General features: G+C 39.3%; 1 long non-coding RNA gene across 1 annotated transcript; it reads left to right on the plus strand.

Moving 5' to 3' along the window:
* Positions 1-1218: 1218 nt before the first annotated feature.
* LOC119021630 lies at positions 1219-13726 on the plus strand. Its single transcript, XR_005075696.1, has 4 exons — positions 1219-1233; positions 3362-3529; positions 6066-6208; positions 13482-13726. It is a non-coding gene; the product is annotated as an uncharacterized LOC119021630 (long non-coding RNA).
* Positions 13727-14831: the final 1105 nt, after the last annotated feature.

A 14831-nucleotide genomic window follows, 5' to 3' on the forward strand; every position in this document is an offset into this window, starting at 1 on the left:
TTTGACAACATCCATGGCCCTCCCTGCACAGACAACAAGCAGAAACAGAGCAATTGAAAAACACTCAAGCAGCAAACCTTTTTCCTGTTTATTGTTGACTCATTTCAGACCGGAACAGGCAGAAAGGAACAAGAAATCCCTCCACCTACACTCTGGTGGTGCTGTTAATGTCCAACAGTGACAGAAACTAGTCATGTTGCCTATGTGACACCCTAAGACTGGATGATGTACTCAGATAGGTCAGGCTGTATACCGTGTCCTGCCTCGGGGCATATTGTCACCGCTCTCGCCTATGCGGCCATTGTGACAGTCATCATCTGTGCCTCCGCAAATGAAAGAGACAGGGACGGAGGAGGACAAGGCCACTGCTGGTTATATAGGCCATTATATTTGTCAGGGTGAATGTGTGGACTGACAGCCCCTTGCCTTTTAAAACAGCTTCAGGCCCAAATAAAATTCTTGTAATGTGTTGCTCGAGGGTCTTGACTTTTATTAGACTATCCATTGAGTGGGGCAGAGGCTGCACAACTTCTTACTATGAAAACTGTGACCTTCCCATTTATTTTGCATTTCTTTGACTTGTTCTGGCTTTCTCTAGTCTATCCCTGGACAGTGGACACAGCGGCAGCACCAACATGAATGGTGCCATTGTTTTGAGCACAGCAGCCCCTTTATTTTGAAAATTAGTCAGGAATTAAAAGATTGGGGCTACATTTGGCACTTCAGGTTGTGCAGACTCTGTCAAAGATACCTATCTTTTTGGCTACAGTGCTGAATTAAATATCTAGCTTTTCATGTCCATTCCTTTTATAAATCAATTTATGTAGAAGCGTGCCTCTCTCTCTCTCTGTCAGAGTAGTTTCGAGGCTGCTTGTTTACACTTATGAGCTTATGTTCTCTTTATCTTTTCTCAGTAATATGTTGCATCATAGATATCTTTACAAAGTCCAACATACCTCTGACCAAATTCTCTGGATATTCTCCGGGCAGGGGTCAATGAGATGTCTGTAGTCTTGCCCTGTAACCTCCCAGCGAACAGACCATGAATCTCACTGTGCGCCTGAGTCTTTCATTCCAAGGACAGGACATGCTGATATGATGTCCCTGCTCTACAATACTGGCCTGTTTTGCTGCCTCCTCTGCCTCACACCCCACAGGAAATGGTCCCATTGTCCTTGGGAGAGGAAGTGGCCTGGAGCAGACCACTAACTCACTGGATTGATGGAGACTGTGGTAAATTATTAATCATCACTTACAAATGGAAGACACGTAGACACTGTAGTGTTGGCTGTCCACTGAGGAATGTGTTTGAAACAATGGACAGTAGAGCTGCAGCTGACCACCTGTGCCATGTAAGAGATCCCCACATTGAGTTAAGCCATGTGTTTTTGTGGCTGCAGCATTACAGCAGACGAGAACATCGTGTTTTAATTTGACCAGATTGTCCAAATAGTCGCAGGATTTTCCAGACCCACAGTAGAACTGAGTTTGGCCATTTGTTTTTGACCTCTGAAAAAAAGCAGTTGATTCTCCACTCAAAGTTCACTTACTCATTACATCTAGAGCTTTTGGCCTACTGCTGACACTCTGTCACACTGTCTTCATAGAGTCTTCACTTCTCTTTCACTTCTTGGAAATGAAGACGTACAAACTTGATGTCATTTTGAGCACTTCTAACACTTCTCCATGTTGGCTTAGAAGTTGAGCTTGGAAACAACATTCACTGTTCACTTGCGTGTCCTGGAGCTTTTAATTGGAACTGAAAGATACAACATTGTTTTGTCAAATGCAGAAGAGCATAAATTCACTTCAGTTCAATTCAGTAGGCTTTACTGGCGTTAGAGATGAGTCGCCAAAGCACAATTAGAATTATAAATAAATAAGGAAGGAAAAAAAATGACAAAAAGTGTTAATTATATCAGGTGACATGAAATAGATAATGGAACTAATTAACATGCGAACACACATAAAAATATACATTACATGTATCACATATAAAAGCTATCCTATTTCAATATGCATGAATGTATACACATATGCAGTATATACACTTGCATACAATGATAACAACAATGAACAATTACTGTCAAAGTGGTGGCGGTGAGAAGAAATATGGTAGCAAGGAAGTATTTTTTCTATAGTTGGTTTGTTGTGACAGGAAGTGACAAACTTAGCAGCAAGCACCGCACATTCTTTCTTCCCCCTATAAGATAAGCACCGATTTTTTTTCTTCACCAAATTTTTGGAAGAATTCTTCCTTAATTTCCATGTAACTATGACAAGTTCAGCTCATTATTGCCTTATATGGGCCATTTAACTCCATAAGACAAATCTACCAGTTTGATTGTAGATGAATATTCTTGTATATAAAATGAGATATTTTGTTAACTTAATTAAGTTGTCTACAAATGTTTACCGGTAATTGAGCAGTAAATCTTTGAACCAGATGTTAATGATGACTACAATCAGTTTTAAAATGTTGCCACTAGAGGTAGACAGAGACTAACACAATCAGTTACCACTGAGCATGAAGTAGTGGAGGCATTTGTAAGGGTCAGATCAGATGTGTGTTAGTTTGAAAGTGTGTAGTATATCTGTGCACATTCTCAGGCAGGCTTGGTGGCTGGTTCTAAAATAGCTCAGCATTTGGTCCAGTCACATGTGGGTGTCCTTGCTAATTTGAGAAGTTTCAGATAAAGTAAGAGAGGCAGCTCAAAATAACTACAGATGTTCTTTTAATGGCACCCGTAACAATCAGACATGTAGTGCTTGTGAAGATCACTGTTTGTAATGAAAGGGGGTCTGATTGGGAAGGAACACCATCAACACCTCTATCTATAATGTGTGTGTGTGTGTGTGTGTGTGTGTGTGTGTGTGTGTGTGTGTATATATATATATATATATATATATATATATATATATATATATATATATATATATATACACAAACAGCTGTGTAATAGTAGTCATGGCTTTCATGTATATGACTAATAATGGAGTTCAGGTATTTCTCCAGCAGTTAGCGCTGCTGCTGAGAGCTCATCACCTGTCACACTCACACTCGAGTCAGATAGGAAAACCAATAATATCAACAGGGTGTGATGCGATTTCTCTGGCTTAAAATACTTTGCATGTGACCAGTTGCTTCTATAGAACTTCTTAATACCCATGAGTCCTTCACCCTTCCCTATAGCCTATACAACGTACAGTAGAATAACACTGTATGCTATTTGGCAGTTAACAGTGACTACAACAGTCATTATCTCTAAATGGAGTGTGTATTAGACAGACAGTCTTAGAGGTTTAGCTTTGTCTGAAGTGGATTAGTTTTCTAAAATCTACTGCTTTGGTTTTGGTTTAGGGCCATTTTCGTTGAAGGACTACATATCCCATGATGCCTCGCTTTCAAGATGACCAAATGGAACACGGAGCAGACCAGCCGTTGTGACAGCTGAGAGACCCAAGAGTTCGCTGTGGTAAACTTCAGCGCCGACTACGACCTTGAGTAGAACACGAAGTAAATAAATATGTAAGTTCGACCTGCTTCCCTTTCGTTAAATCTTAATGTCGCTTCTTACACAGTCCTGTGCTGGACCTGTCTCTTTGTTTCGTGAACTGTCCAAACTTTGGGAGGGTAAATTTCCATAACGCTGCAGGGTGGGATACTGCCTCCGGGGGTGGAAGTGTTGATGTTACGGTTCGAGTTGTCCTGTTTTAACATCTTCTACACACTTAACTATTGACTTGCTTTGAAACATTTGATCATTCATTTAGTGAAGTTTTGCTTGAACGTGAACGAATCAGTTGCTTTCAGTTAAAAATGTGCTGTTTAGGCTATATTGGTTGCTAGCTAAGTTATATCTATTGGGTTTGTTAATTATGTTATCTCTTACAGTGTCAGCTCCTTTGCATCACTGGCGATAAAACTGAGTTAAAGTTAAATGAGGAAGCTTTGTTTAATTCTAAACACTTGACATCACATGATGTGTACACACTTTGCGACACTTTGCAGTAAAATGTTCAACACAGTCACTTATTTACAGTAACCATTAGCCTGTAAGAGTAAAAGCGTCGCCTGAGCCTCCACCTCTGTCAAAACACTGATTCCAATATTTTAAACAAGTCGTCCTCTCCTTGTCAATAGTGCAGGTGGTGAACTTGGTTTAACAGAAGCTTTTAAGTTGTACTGTAGAGTCTGACAGTACAGACTCACAGAAGGTGCAGCCTCTGTACACACATAAACCGGTGGGAGATGAATGACACCTTTGTGTGTGAACCACACGTTATTCACTGTGTAGTCAACATGGAGATTTAACCCAGGGGCCTGGCTTCGTGTCTGACCCAAATACAATCTCTTATGAGGTCTAGGTATTATATACTGCAGGATGCAAGTCAAACATAATCACTCTTCATGTAATACAGCCAAGGTGAATGAATAATCAACCTGTCTCAACCTGTCTCACTCTTTTCTTGAGTTAATGTTTCACTTACAATAGAAAATGTATTCACAAAACGTGATTAATGGCAAAATGTGTTAAATCATGTTTAAAGTGCGCTATTATTGACAGAACTGTGTATCAAGCTGTAAAAATGCTCTTGCTAAACTGTAAATATGCAGGCCCTGACAGTTGTGAAAACTGTGGAGGCCTGTGAGTTTGCATCATGCTTGATCAGATCCAGTCTGTGGTTGAGGCAGCATGAGATTTTCATGGTAGGATTATCATCTCAGAAAATGTCATGTTTCACTTTACCAGGGTATACAGTCTTGCATTTTCATCCCCAATTACAGTGACTCAAATGAATGAAAACAGAGGGGTTTTTTGGTTGACAAGTTAGTATTCCCTCAAAATTGATGTGAACTTATCTTAGATTTGACAAGTTAAATATACAATATATATGTTTGAACAGCGTTAATGTGATACAATTCAATACCATAGATAAGCAAATGTACACGGTTTGATAACCATGAATTTGAATTATACAGTATATTGAAACCAATACACTGCGGCAAACCTAATATACTTTTTAAAAGGTTATTCTTTGATCAGGCAATTGATTATTTAGAATCTTTAGTGTGTTTTTTGATAAAAAACAAAACAAAACAAAACAAATTTCATCGCTGTACTGGTGCCAAATACAGATATTATGTGGCCAGATAAACATGCTGAACTTCCTCTACATCAGTGCGATATTTATTTTTCTTGTAGCATATGTGAAAACATTCAGTTAGTGTGAATTGTATTTTTCTCTGTTTTGTGATCTTTTCACTGTTTTTGTTTGTTGACTGACCAACACAGTGTATTTTTTTTTTCCCCCCAGCATTAAGTTAAGCCAGCTTTAACAAAAAGTGATTACCTTTGTGAGCTGCATGCTTAATGAGTTACTGTACACACCATTGCTGCTATTCTATAAATTAATGTCTGTGTTTTTATTTCTCCACCAGGATGTTAAACTCACCATTAGGACGTAAATCTCTCTTAGGTGTTAACATGCAAGATAAAGTGAGGTAAAAATCAATTTAGACACTTAGAGACTAATCTTTATTGTTCTAGTTAAATAAAGTGTGTATCCATAAATGCATAAAAAAGATACAACATTCACAAGCTTGATTTGTCAAATGTGACCTGGTAGTTGTATTGTTTTCCAATTTTGAGATAGCTCATAATTGATGACAGACTGATTGCTGTCTGTAAATCAGTGACCAGTAGTGCTGGGAAACAGACTTGGCATTGTCGCGGTGCTAAAGGCTGAACTATAGTTGTTCATTTGATTTGAATAATACAGTGGAAACCAGAGTCTGGAGCTTTGCAGTGTTTGGCAGAATGCAAATGACTGTGTCCATTAGGATGAGGGAACTCCTGATCTGATGCTGTAGTTCAACAACCTGGACAATTGTAGGCCCGGACACCTTCGTCTTTGAAGTTGCTTCTGTCTGTCCATTGTGTCTCAAGCACACACAGCACGCCTTTTCTGTGAACGTCCCTCCTCCTCCTCCTCTTTCATTCCCCCTTCAGCCCCACCTCCGCCCGCTTCACCCTTGCTTTCTCTCTCTCTCTTTCTGACAGGACACACTCAGGACAGGACAGAAGCCGGCCGGTAAAACAGCACTAGCAGCAGAGAGCTTTTCATTGAATGGACCCAAATTTAAGGAGTCAGTGACCCGCCTACACAAACCATTGCATGCTAAGATAACTGCTGCAGCAGCACAGTAAGTCTCTTTCAGTTTTTGTAGTAATTCTCTGGCTTGCTGGCTTGTCCAGTGTTATTAGCATTTAGCATGCTGTCTCTGTTTGTTGCTGTACTCATTCTGTGTTGATTAGCCCTAATTCAACACTGGAGCCTTTATCTGTAGCATGTCGACATGACAGAACTTAACACATTTTCTTTGCCAAACTGATTCACTTTGTGCGATGTTGATCATTTTGTTGTAGTTGAATCAGTCACAGAAATTTTTTCATTCAGCCTCAGGCTTGTCACTGTACTTTTGAATCCAAACTGCGGATTAGACGTCCCGAGGCTATTTTATGTTCCTTTCTTTTGAAGTGTCAAATGTTACAAACGGACACAATTTGCCTTTTCATTGTTGTGTTTTGTGTTCACCTAAGAACACATAGGAATGCTTAGACATTATTTTGTACCCTTGTTTATATCCTGAAATAGTTTTTTGCCCTTTCTGCTTGTTTAATCAGATCAGTTACGTGGCTAATGGGTTTAGAAGAATGAACACATAAAGAAATACATGTGGTATGATATGTCCCTAGATTAGATATGTATTTTAGATAAATGATGAATCATTTGTTTCCCTCTCTCAAAGGTTTTTTTTAGGTTGAGATTGTCCTCAAAGTGTTGTCTGTCATAGCCATGTCTCAAAGAGCTACGATTTAATCTGGCATGACTAGAGGTAGTTACGAGTCTACCGCCCTCATTCTGAAATAATCTGTTGTTTTAGCAACATTATAACACATAACACAAATGTAAATCCTGCCTGCCCACAGACTGATGGGAATTTGCTGAATAAACCTTGCCTCTTGATCTATCATGGCTGTTTTAAAGTGGTTTGTCAGTTAGTCAGTGACTTGACTTGTTGTACACTAGCCTCATCTTGAACTCTGAATCATAATCTCAAAGCCCAGATCTCAAAGATCTACAGGGCGACTATGTTGTAATATGGGTCTGATGTTTTGAACCAAAGTTGTGGGTGTCTCTTACATGTTCCTCCCAGAGCAGATTTAAAAGACCACATGTTGAGTGAACAGAGCAGATTGCCCTTTAGAGAGTGACTAATTGGTATTTGGGTTTTTTGTGACCACTTTCTTTTGACATGGAGTTGCTGTCCAGATATAGCTCCCCCAGTTGTCAGGGTGACATTCTTACTCACGTTAAGGTCCTCTGTACACCAACCTCTTGTTTGCTTCCCATGCTCTTTTTCTACTGTTGTCTATTCTATCTATATAAGTAATACTCTCTAGTTGTTAAGCTGTCCTTCTCATTTGTTCTCCTTTCACTCTCTTGAACTCCACATTCTTTCCTAGCACTGCAATTAGTTGATTAATTATATACAAATTCAATAGTTGAGTAATTGTTTGTGACACAAAACAATGCCAAACATGTATTGGTTCAAGCTTCTCAATCACAAGGCTTTAACTAAGGTGAATAACTGTGTTTTGCACTGCTGGTTGGGCTAAAGAAGCAGTTTCAAACTTTTCTGAGACATTTTAATCAGCGTTTTTACTGTTGTCTTTGATTCTGTAAACAAGATTATTAATCGTTAAATATAAACACATGATTGACAGATTAAGTGTTTAAAAGAATTATTTGTTGCAGCCCTTCTCTTTCCTCCTATTTTCCATGTTTTCATTTAGACACCTCATTTTTATCAGTCTATTTCCCAAGCTTTTCCCGCTCTCTTTATTATGGCAAACTCCAATATTTGTTTTGTGCCATGCATCATATCCTGTTTTTTCATAGAGTAGGTTTTCTGTTTACATTGTGCTGATACGAGCCTTATATTAAAAAAAAACATGTTATTAATAGTTGGACAGATATTGGCACAGATATAATTTTGCAACATATCTGTGTTGTATGACTCCCATTTCCCAGATGTTATTTGAATCAACTTTATGGTTGATATCTCAGAATGAATGATAAAACTTCCTTTTATGGAAACCTACTGTTAACGGTTAATGGTTAACCAAAATGTTCTCCTAATTCAACACTGTAGAAAAGTCTCGTGCTTTAGAACGGCTGTCGTTGACAATAATGTGATCATGATGTCATTCACGGAATTATAAGGGTCAGTGTGACTAGACACCAGCTTCACATCAGGGCACGTTTTTGTAGCTATGTGCAGCTGCTTATCAGTAATAACGCTGTAATAATTTTGAATTTAGGAATTGATTAATTCTTAATTCTTAATAATTTGGCTGATATGAATTTTCTATACACAACCCATTGCATAATAGGGCTCAATGACAATGATTGCCTGTTATGGCAAATAAAATATCATTGTGGTCTACTAAATCTAGCAACTCATTGAGCCTTTTTTTCTGGAACTGATGATTGAAATAACAGTGGAGTGAGCCATCTCCCTTCCTCTGGATCTCTGTTGAGAGTAATGTGCCAAATTCTGATTCAACATTTGTGATAAAATGTTTAAAATGATAAGATGTTTATGAGACAAAGTGCAATCAATCATTGTGGATCATTCATGGAAAAAAGAACTAAACATTTGTATTATGTAAGAATGTGTGTTGCCTTGCATCTACAGTATGATACACATTTGCTTAAAATTAAACAAAACAATAATTTTGTATAGGGCAAGTAGAATTTACTTTGTCAAAGTAGTGCAAGTGTGTTGGAAAACTGCTTGAACCCTTCATAAATAAACATATTATATAAATGATATATTTTTCTCTGTGGACAGTACATATATAGTAAAAAAAAAACAACTTGTCATTACTCTCAGGTGGACAAACTGAAATGGTGAAGCTGTTTTGAAATATATTTTTGACACTTCTGTACTTCAGTTTCTTATTCAGTTTCGTATTTACCAGACTGATTATCTGCAGTGAGCAAATATCGTCCAAGTTATCGGTCAGGCTCTAAATCTTACTGGACTTACTGAAAACCAGGGCAAGGTTTTAAAGGGATTCAGGCATGACACAACATTATTATTCTCAGAAATAGTATGTGTGATGACCACTGCTAAAACATAACAATATTTAATTAACCGCTAAATTTTGCATACCAGTATTTACTCATTTAACCGCACCAATGATTTTTATTTTGATTACAAAAGAATACATGATCAGTGTTATTATTCAATCTTGCAGCAGATTGTGACATTGGTTGCTGACACGGGTAGTTTATCCATTATGACTTGTTAAACATCATAGTGCAGTTTGATTGGTCCATAATAGCCTTGTGATGCAGAGTGTGCGTGTGTGCAAGCAGGTTGCCGGTGTTGCGAATTGTTTGTGGAGTGAACGCTGTTCTCTGATCGTGAACTAATGCACGTCCGCTTATCTCTGGTTGGGTCATCTTATCCTCTACCCTGATTAGGTTCAAATATTCTCTCCAGCCTGAAGTTTGGATTTGGTGTTTACTCACAGACATGTTTTACTAGTTTTCTTATGAACCTGTCCTAGGTTTTCAGTTTGAGTTTAGATTTTGAGTTTCCTTGTGCTGACTTTGCAGCATATCTCAAAGCATTTCTGTAATGCAGAGCCTCTTTGGCCAGCCTCTAAAACTCTCCAGTGGCATTTAATCATTAAATTGCTACAATTATCCAGAGCATGTGTGCTTTATTCTCTAGTGTTCTGAAAGCCTACAGCAATAGTGTAATGCATGCTGGAGTTAAGTGACTTTTTTTGGACTTCATGCACTTAAAGCTCAGGCCCTATTACTGTTACTGTTAACTTACAATTGTTCTTGTAGATTTTAGTAAGGAAAACACTTTCAAAGGCAGTCTTGTTTTTCTATTTCATACTGTTAACTTTCCTGTTTTATTACTAACTCTGGATAACTGAAGTAGACTTACCTGTAAGTTATAAATACAAGCCTCACTCCCTGTTCTGGTAGGCAGAGATGATACTACCTTGAGACTGTGACAAGTAAGAACCAAGGGCATGCTGACTGCCCAATATTTATACAATTAGGCTAATGATACGTTCATTCAAATTAGATGCTTTTACAGATTAGTATTAGTATTAGTATTAGTTTATCCTTTTGGACCAAAGCCATAGTAAGTTCTCCTTGTTTAGGTACTTTTTAAGGTATTTTAAATTGTGGGCCATGTATTTAAGGAGCATTTGCAAAACAGATCTCAGAGTTACGTGACTTAAGTTCCACTACCTTTAATTTTAAGGTTTAAGATATGCTATTGTTTAACTACAGACAGTTTTTTGATTAAGGTAAAATGTTCCATGAAACAGAATTATGGACTGCATTGATGCAGAAATGCCCTGGCCTCCAAATCTTGTATGTTTATTGTGAAACTATGAAATGTCATGCCTGTGTTACATATTTTTGTCAAAAGTGTTTGAGGTGTCACTTCTAAAATGCACGTATAATGGTTGAAATTTTTACTCCCAATGTCAACATCACCATCGGCCCAAAAAATGTTGCGTTCTCTGATGTTTTCAATGATTTAGTTTGTAAAATGTCAAAACATTGCAAAAAGTGCTCTTTGCAATTTCCCAGATCATCCCAGGACATCTTCAAATTGCGTTTATTTCTCGACGTATCAGTCCCAAATCCGAAGATGCAGAAAACCAACACATCTTTTTGTTTGCTGAAATTGGGAAGTGTTTGCTTGAGAAATTATGAAAAGGATAAATTTGTTATCAAAAAAGTTGTCAATTAATCTTTTTATTAATCAAGGCAAGTTTATTTGTATAGCACCATTCAGACACAAGGCAAGTCAAAGTGCTTTACAGACTCAAAGTGCTTTACTTAACTAATGGACTAATTGTTGCAGCAATTTATGTAGATCCCTTCTGCTTTTAAGAAAAGGTCGAAAGAAACAATTGTTTTGGATAGCTTACAAAGTGAATTAATACCCATGTCTCAAATGCACCCCTCCTTCAACCCCTTTAGTGCATCCTCTCTCCCTCCCTCCGTCTCTCTTTCACCCCTGTGTGCCTCTGCTCACGTACACACCCTCCTGGAAGAGCATTGTTTGCACAGAGTACCAACGTAGAGCTTTTCAAACACCCTTTACCTCTGTTCAACTCAGGTCCAAGGACAAAGGCAGGATTTTAGTTCAGATAGAACATCAAGACAGTTGCACGCCCCTCTTACTGAAGTTCATGTGATTCATTTTGCTAGGATTTTATTGGATTAAAGTCACGTTGATTCTGATTACGGTATACTTCCAAAAGCCGCTGATGGCATTTTAAGTCTGTTTTGCCCAGTTATTCTGTTGCTGTTTGTCATAGTGGCTGGTGCGCTTATCTTCTCTGCAGCTCCATTATGTTCTGTACAAATGATGATCAAGCTGATTACTCAGCTGACAGTTTTTCTCCCCCTCTGGCTTCCTGCCTAGCACAGTAAAAAGATGAGAATACAATGGAGGGAGAGAGGGCTAATAACCATATCCCCAAGTGTCACACATAAGTGGCTGACAGGGTCTCGCTTGGCTGCATGGTTAACAAACCAATAGTGTGTTTCACTCAATGCTAAATTGGAACCGACAGAGTGGTACTGTGAAAAGCTTTTTGTTTTTTTTTTCCTCTTCATGAGCACAGAGCTTTTATTTTGTGTGTGTGTGTGAAATGAAGATATTTTCATACCCACAAAATGTGTCTATGCTTGTGAGAACCTTTTATGCAAAACATACACAGATTACTAACAGAAATGGTCCCTCTTGGCGAGGGCAAATATAAAAGCTGAAGTGTATGCAGGTGCTGTGACTCCTCTGACATCTATGAGAGAGAGAGAGAGGATTGATGGGGAAGTGCTGGCCATGGACCAACACACTTAGCTGATTGGATGGACTGTGCAGTGAAGAGCAGAGGAGACCAGCAAGGATAAAGGGGGGGAAAAGGGCTTCTGGTGGTTATAGTGAGACTGGTGCTGGGGGGTGCTGTCCATTCATGTGTAATCAGGTGGGTGTATTATGATGTGTGCACATGATGTGCCTGTCTTTACCACTACTCACCACGATAAGCGAGTGGCTGTTACTTTAATTGGGCCTAACCCTTTGCCCTCTGGCCAGCATGGTTTATTGACTGCAATAACTGGGCCGAGGTATCAAGTGTCTTTTGTTACCAGTCTGTGCAAAGCGTGAAGCCTTTATATGACTTGAATTTATGAGAACAGAATTAACGTGAACCAATACACAGCTTTTTCAACAGTGTGAGAACACTTTCATATTTTCATTTAGGGCTGCACAATTAACTAAAATATTATTGAAATTGTGATAACATTTTTTGATAAAGGTGAAATGTGTGACAAAGTAGTGAAGATCTACTGAAGTGCTGCAGAGATGCCCTGCCCTAAAAGTCTTGTTCTCCAGGATTAAGATTTTTATTGTATGGTTGTGGCGCCATCATGCTGCAAAAACCTGCCCACAGACAGACAGACTTCTAAACACCTGGCAAAGTACTAAAGGCAAAGTTTTACCGGGAGGTGTTTCTATTATGTCAGCTATCCCTTTTTGATATGAATATAGTGTGTCAGACAGCATTTGTTTTAGCTAGGTGTACCTCAGAACCTTGTAAATTGTTCAAATACAAAGAATGTAAGTCTTACAAGATATAAGGTTTCCCATATGTGTATGTTATTAGGCAATGTTTAAAATATGTGGCATACTGTAATGGACATGTACTGTATGGTTCATAATGCCAGAAACAACACTGAATTAGTCACAGATGGTACTTAATGGAATAAGATGCTTTTCCTCACTGTAGTGTCTGTATGTAATTCATGTAGCATGTACTGCCTCATGCTATGTGTGCGTTTAAACACTGTTACAGTTATGCTGAGGAACCTGATCTGTGTGTAGCTTCAGGCAGTGGTAACTCTATCTTTGTGACCCTGAAACACAGTCAGGAGGCCAGGACCTGCTTTGTTCATAGTGAAAGGCCCTTAAATCAGACGAAAGGTTGGATGCAGGGACAGTCTAGATCTCGTGAAAAATACAAGATCACTCCATCACTTACATGTTGGATGTATTAGAAACTGTAGCCTCGATTACATGTGTTCTGCGACTTGTTTATTTCTCTCTAGTTGTTTTTTTAAACAATGTGAGGGATTTGTTTTGTGTAAAGAAATCACTGTGTGACTTGAGTCGCTGTTTCTATGATAACTATGACATTTTCTTCAGTACTTACCCTGTTAATGACATGTACAGTATGTTAGTGGAGGGCTGTACCAATAATGCAGCTGCAGGTACCTGCGCAAGGATAATTCTTTGCTGCAACATGTGATGTACCGACACCATGCTTCACACCTACCTTTTTGTATTTTCTTTTCTTCAGTCATTACCTTCTCAACCAATCCGAGCCTGATGCCCTGGAAGCCTACAGTGTCTCCCTGAGCCACCAGGGGGCCTCAGTCCCACCGTGGGACACCCAGCTCCTAGTTTACCTTCACCCTGAACCCTCCAGCAGGAGTCAAGCTGTCCCACCCTGCCCCCTCAACCTCCTCTTCTTCTCCACCTGCTCCTTGTTCTCCTCCCCTCTGGCCCCCACAGACCCACCTGGCCTCCCAGTCAACCTTCTCCCTCAATGAGGGGCGGGGGGAGGAGTCAGGGGCCTTGGATGTGGCCCCGCAGCCTCTTCATCTTGCTTCACCTGAGAACCTCAGGGACTTGGGACAACAACACTGCCACGATGTGTCAACTTTAACAGGTAGGACACAAAGAAAACTTCAGCCATGAGCAACAATGGTTAATTCAAATTTGAGCAGTGTAAGTAAGAAAACAGTGTAGTTCATGGATTTATCAGTAGAGGGCAGCGTGGCATTGGAGGTGACATGTCAGCCTGGTTGAGGTTGTTAAAGTGCTGCTTCATTTCTCTTTCTATGTTTGTCTTTTCTCTTACATGAACCCAAACACCCATGAATCTTTATACAAACACACAAATTCTCACATGATGGTGCCACTCTCCCACACTCAGACCTTTGTTCAGACCTGCCAGAGTTGGAGATAGTGAGCCTCCTGTCAGAGGGCCAGCCTAACTACACCCTGCGAGCAGACAGTGTGTTTGGATACGACAATGACGACTGGCTGCAGACCCCTCTGCTGCCACCAGAGGTCGTTCTGGGGCTCACACACGAGCAGATTGAAGAGACACTCAAGTACTTCTGTAAGTACCATTTTATTTACACTGAACGTGCAGCATAGTGCGTAGTGATGGGATTACCAGTGTCAGGCTCTGGGGCTTTATTAAATGCCACAGTGTTGTAAAGTTCTAGGACTGTGACCTGTGTGATGTGTGTAATTCTGGTTAGAAGTACCATTTAATAATTCATCCTAATTTTGGAACATATGCTTGCAATGTTGTCATCCATTTTTTTTAACTGCCTTCATACTGGGTTTCATTTTCTACATTGTTTTTTAGTTTGGCCAAAAACTCAGTTGGTTAATTGATTGGATGAATACAGACTCCTTGTGGTCCTATTCATTAGTCTGTTGGATGTATCAGTGCTGACACTGTTTTCACAGGGAAGGAAATATGATCCTGTCGGCGTTGGTCCAACAGTTTACCACTGTTATTGCCTTGGTTTTACAAATTTAACCATTACACAAGTGTTAGTTGCAATTACTAAGGTTTTGTTAAAAGTTAATGTTTCACTTTTGATAGTTGGGCACAGGCAAATTATTGAAC

The sequence above is a fragment of the Acanthopagrus latus genome, chromosome 1 (assembly GCF_904848185.1).
Source record: "Acanthopagrus latus isolate v.2019 chromosome 1, fAcaLat1.1, whole genome shotgun sequence".
Classification (NCBI taxonomy): Eukaryota; Metazoa; Chordata; class Actinopteri; order Spariformes; family Sparidae; genus Acanthopagrus; species Acanthopagrus latus.